The following is a 6,147-nucleotide window of genomic DNA, read 5'->3' as shown; positions in this document are numbered from 1 at the left end:
ATCAGGTAGTTTCCTTGTACTGCAGCTAGTTCTACGCCTATTCGAGTAGTTGCAAAGAGGTAAGGTACATCTATGAGCTATCCCTTACTCTAGAACATCTATGTCTATAAAGCAGTCCCGCTGCCCCGGGTCCGAAATTTTCGGAGGCTGCTGAAGGTCTCTTCCAGATCAGTAATGAATTGGTCCTGGGTCTTGGTTTTGACGACAACATCGTCGACATAGGCTTCAACATTGCGATGTAAATGATCGGCAAAGCACAGCTGTATCGCACGCTGGTAGGTAGCACCAGCATTCTTCAACCGAAAGACTGGTCTTGTAGGCGTATGCCCCGTAAGGGGTAATGAAAGCCGTCTTGATTTGGTCTTCTTCTTTCAGGGCAATCTGATGATACCCTGAGTAGCAGTCGAGGAAGGATAACAGGACACATCCTACTGTAGAATCGATTACTTGATCAATATGTGGTAGCCCAAAAGGATCCTTTGGGCAATGCTTGTTTAGATCGGTGTAGTCGACGCACATCCTCCACTCGTTGTTGTTTTTTCTGGACGAGCACAGGTTAGCCAACCATTCAGGATGGTAAACTTCCTTGATGAACCCTACTGTGAGTAGTTTTGCCAGCTCTTTTTTGATGGCTTCTCGCTTGTCCGGTGAGAAACGCGCAATCATTGTTTCTTTGGTGTGGCTTTAGGGTCGACCTTCAAGGCATTCTCGATCAACTCCTTGGGCACCCCTGGCATATCTATTGGTTTCCACGCGAATACGTCTCGGTTGGCCCTAAGGAACTTGATGAGCTTGAGTTCCTATTTGTCACCCAGTCCTGCTCCGATGATGGAGGTTTTTGGAGTCGTCTCCCTCTTGTAGTTGGATGGTCTTGGTGCCCACATCACCAGTAGGCTTAACCGATGACTGGCTTGGCTTCTTGGAAGGCATCGACTCCTTGAGTGAGAGTTCCTTAGCAGCAGCAAGATTTCGCTGATGGAGCTAGGGACTCGGATTGTGGCAGCATGATCTATTGCTTCCTTGTCGCATTCGAAGGACTTGAGGAGGTCTCCTCGTAAGGAAAGTACTCCTGTGTTGCCTGGCATCTTGAGGAGCAGGTACACGTAGTGTGGTACTGCATGAACTTGGCTAGCGCTGGTCTTCCCAGGATGGCATGGTAGGAAGATTCGAAGTCAGCTACTTCGAATTTAATGTATTCTGTCCGGAAGTTCTGTTCTGTACCGAATGTGACTGGAAGAGTAACCGAGCCAATTGGTGTAGAGGAATTTCTGGGGACGATGCCGTAGAATGGAGCCTTGCTTGGAGTGAGTAGACTCATGTAGTTGAGGCCCATCTTTACCAATGTGCTTGCGAAGATCAAGTTGAGCCCCCACTTCCGCCGTCGATAAGCACTCGAGTAAGCTTGGAGCCTTGGACGACCGGATCGAGTACTAGTGGGAACTTTCCAGGTTCAGAGAAGCTGGTCCATTGATCTTCCCTGGAGAAGTTAATGGGGACCTCACCGTATTCTAGTGGCTTCTGAATTGCTGGCTCGACATAGAGGAACTCTCTGAGTAGGAGCTTCTGGTCTCGCTTGGAGAAGCTGGGATCTCCTCCAAATATGACGTTGGCGACGTTTTGTTGCTGTTGGAAACCATCCGTGTCTTTCTTATCGTCTTCATCATCTTTGTCCTGTTCTTTCTTAGGAGCGACTGCAGGTACCGACTGGAAGGATTTGCGCAGAATCGTGCACTCCCACATCGAGTGGTTGCTCTTGGGGTGGATTGGACATCTCTTGTTGTGAAGAATCTTGTCGAACTGGTCCTGCAGCTTGTCGCCCTTTTTACCACGCGGGATGCGATCCATAGTGCCGACAGTGTCGTCGGGCTTGCGTTTGCGCGCAGGATCCCGCTGGTTGCTGGGCCCTCCACGGTCGTTGTGGGGCTTTCCATTGTTGTCGTTGTTATGGCATGGGAAGTGACTGCGTTCTTGCTCTTCTTCGTCTGCCCAGCGCTGCATCATGTCTCATAGCTCCACTACTGTTTTGGGGCGATTACGCCCGAAGTCACGGTATAGAGACTAGACGGTGATGCCGCCCTGGAAGTAGTCGATGACATCATCATCGGCGATGTTGGGGATGGTGGCTATTGTGCCAAAGAAGTGCTTGACGTAGGATCTGATCGACTCGCCTTGCTCCTGCTTGCACATGGATAAGGCATGTCGAGTAGCTACTCGGTGTAGCGACCCTTGGAAGTTGTCGATGAAGGCCTTCTTGAGGTCATCCCACGAGTGTATGGACTCGTGCGCCAAGCTTTCGAGCCACGTGAGGGTGTTGGTGTCTCCCCCTGCAACACTAACAGCGGTCGATCCCTACCGACAAACCTTACTGTCTAAATCTTTGTGTTCCTTGCATCATCGAGTTCCAGAGCAGTCGATCCCTACCTACAAACCTTACTGCTAAGGGTATCCCTGAGCAGGCTTGGCAGTAAACACTGACACAAAGGACGTAGGGTATTACACAACTCGTGGTGTGACGGATGTAGATCCAAGTACCTGCTTGCCGAGTGGGATCCCTGCGTCCGGGTGACTATCATGTTTGGCGACCCTGTGAAGACTACCCAAAGGACATGCACTCGGCTGGACGACAGAAGGATCCTCTATGGATCAGGATGGAGGCTCTGGCAAGATGCCCGGATTGCTACAGATGTCAACCAACCTCCTTCCTTGTAACAACCCAGGTAGATCTAAACCCTTACTTGTAACCCACACCTCCTGGTCTATATAAATGGGATGTGGGGAGACCCATAGTGAGATCAATCTTTGGCAACTCCACGCTCATTGTAAACTCCACAAGAAACAATAATTCCACACCGAACCCAGGACGTAGGGTATTATGCTCATTGCGGGCCGAACCTGTCTAACTCTTGCATCTTTGTGTTACCATCAAGCTCTTGGCTCCGAGATCTCCCCTCCTAAAAACTCTACCGCCAGGCACCTCCCTGGTGTACTTGCCGGATAAGCAATCCGACAGTTGGCGCGCCAGGTAGGGGATCTTAGGAGACCTTATGTCGAGTTTAATGGCATCCAACGTCGGCGTCTTCTTCTCCGCTCACGTTGCCATGTAGATGGAGGCTGCCACCGGTTTCTCGTTCACCTTCAGAAGCTTTCCGGAGACGACGGTTCCCAGGAACCCTACTTCTAGCGCCTCGACTTTCGAGAGCAATATTGACGCTTGCTATAGACTATTTTGAAGCGTTAATTTGATCAAAAAATCTCAAGAGTTTGCATGTCTTGCATTCATATTTATCTAAAATAATGGCTAAACCCACTATGCCCTTAGAAAATATGAAATATTGGAAAATGAGCTAAAATGAAGGTTGCAAGCACCTTATGATCCAAGGAAAAATTATTCGACCAATTAGAACACGACACATGTCATGCAAAGGATCAAAAAGGTCCACATGCAGTACGAACCGATCAAAATAGTACACCAATAACTAATATTGGGCTTTAGGGCCCACAGGGCAGCTCCCCAGCCAAAGCTAGGGTGGTTGGGGCCCACCATAGGTCAGCCAACCACCCCAGTCGGCTGACCGGCCCAAGACGCCACCGCCTTTCTCCCTTGGCCAACAGTTTCCAAGCAGCTTCCTTAAGTCGGTTTAGGACGCCTCACCTGCTGCAAATCAGCCAAGAGACCTCCCCTTGCACCCTCTATAAATATGAGTCATTCTCTTGTTTAGCTCTTAGGCTAGTGGAGTTTAGGTGAAGTTGTAGTCTTTGGGTCCCTAAGGTTGCTTTGGACTATAGGTATGAGTTCGTCTCTAGCTCTCCTTTGTAATACTAGGTCGTTTGTAATAGACTTGTCTTACAGATATTTATATCTGCATGATCTATCTGATGCGGTGTCAGATATAGATTTCATGATTAGTTTGCTCTATTATTATATCTTTTGCTTGGTTAGACAACAAGCTTTAGTTCACTAGGACCCGCTTCAGTATTCGAAAGTTTGCTCTTGATGTCTGTCCATCCGAAAGGTGGGGGCTCCACGCGAGTTACTAGAGTATCACTTAACAATGTAGATTTGGTGTCTGGGTTAGTTAAATGTTGATGGATGTTGCCCTTTCACACGGTTTGTAGAGGTAGCCTGCAGGTGGTGATAGCCCTATTTTGTGTCATTGTAATCCTTCACGTTCGGTTAGGGGGTAGGAGGTCCATAAAGTACCGTGATAACTCGGTTAGATTTATCTGCCGATCATGAGCGGTCTCCCAGTAGTACTAGGTTAACTAAAATTAGGCTAACCATATGCAAAGTATAAAATGCTTAGTAATCTGTATAATTAACTTAAGAATATTTAAAACAAGAGCAGCTAAATTTTTTCTTTCTCCCTTCCTTTTATCTTTTATTTGAGCTGAGTATGAACTTGTGTGTCACACTACTTCTCTCCAATATTTATCTTACCCCTGTTTATGGATTTAAATATTCCATTGAAATCAGTTCATTAATCTTCCTACACAACTTAGCCGCTGCCTTCCCTGCGAAAATATAAATGACACCCCAAAATGCTCTCGGGTAAAATGCTATTTCGGTAATTCTGTGCGCTCGCAGAATGATTCATGGTTCATGAATAGCCCCGTTTCTAGTGATTGCCCCAAGAAATATCATTTGCATTTCTGGTGTCATTACCGGGGATAGATCTAGTAACCTTGTATCTGGATAAGATGTTACAAAATATCAACAAACATTTTTAGTGCCGTTACTAGGAAGACACAGGTTAACTAAGTAGGCGAGGTTATGAACAAAATCAAAATGGGTATTTATTTGCTAAACTAGCTAACTTGGCTTGTTTTCTCCTTTTTTTGGTCAAAAAAGGGTAGTGTATGACCAGTTTTGATTTGCCACAAAATTTCACGCACAATCATTTTTTAGAAGAGTTCGACCTTGTGTCGTACCTCCTTAGCGTACATTCTCAGCAACTGATCCAGTCATTAGTACGCTATCCATTTCCAGTTCCATGGCCTAGAAGACTCTCCATGATTACTCTGCTCCTTTTGCTTCCAATGCCCCTGTTGGGCCAAAAGTTAGTACTGGAGGGATAATTTCGAAATCAAGACGGGTCTAATTATAATGATGCAGGCCAGTTCCTTTTGTGGCAAGGCCAATGAGGATGCCAGCGCTCACTTCCAGCAATTTCTGTAGCTTTGCAGTACTTTTGTGATCAAGTGAGCGTCGTAAGACGCGATCCGGCTATGTCTGTTTCCGTTTTTCTTTTCTGGGGAGAGCGAAATAGTGGTTCTATCCTAACAAAAGTGCAGTAAATACTTGGGATAATTGCACCAAGACATTCCTCGGGAAGTTCTTTCCGACGGACAAAACAAATGCTCTTCATGGGAAATTTTGAGCTTTCAGCAAGCATCCAATAAGACCATTCTTGAAGCTTGGGAGCGACTTCAAGAGTACATCCTAGCGTTTCTACACTACAGAATGGACAATTGGTTCATACTTTAAAGTTTCTACAACAGAGTGACTCAAACAGCCTGTGATCATGTAGACGCTGTTGATGGTGGAGCTTTATTCTCATTAACTCCTGAACGAGCTACATCCAACAAAGGATGTAGCACACTGTCAAGAAAACCGACATGTTCGCTGCAAAGTTCGATCTCATCCTCAAAAAATTTGAGGGTTATTCACAAGACAAGGCTCAAACTAGACAGTTCAAGCTTTGGATGCTCGCATGACGTGCAAGGTCTGTGAAAATAGTGGACATTCATTGTCTGGAAACCCAAGAATAGACGATATCTCTAAACAACAATAATATGTTTCATCGATAAGAAGATTAGAGGTGGAATCAGCCACATCCGTATAAAACAGTTGTTTTCATGCTATTGCTAGATTTTCTTAATACAAGAGTGTATTATTAAAAAGATGATCAACTAATTTTATTTTTCATATATTATTTTAAAAAAGAAAAGATAGAAATATAAAAAAAATAGAAAGAGAGGTAAAGAAATAAAACGCATCACCACTAGCTAATTTATACCTCCTGATCTGCTAAGCATTTGTGGTTCAGCTCTATCCTTCAGTAGGGCTTTCAAAAATGCTTGAGACTCATGATCTATTTAAATGACCTGTTAAAAACTCAATTCAAGTTGTACTGTACTAGAAATCAA

This window comes from Panicum virgatum, chromosome 2N, assembly GCF_016808335.1.
Source record: "Panicum virgatum strain AP13 chromosome 2N, P.virgatum_v5, whole genome shotgun sequence".
Taxonomy (NCBI): Eukaryota; Viridiplantae; Streptophyta; class Magnoliopsida; order Poales; family Poaceae; genus Panicum; species Panicum virgatum.
The sequence above is the reverse complement of the archived record's forward strand: the minus strand, read 5'-3'. Positions refer to the sequence as shown.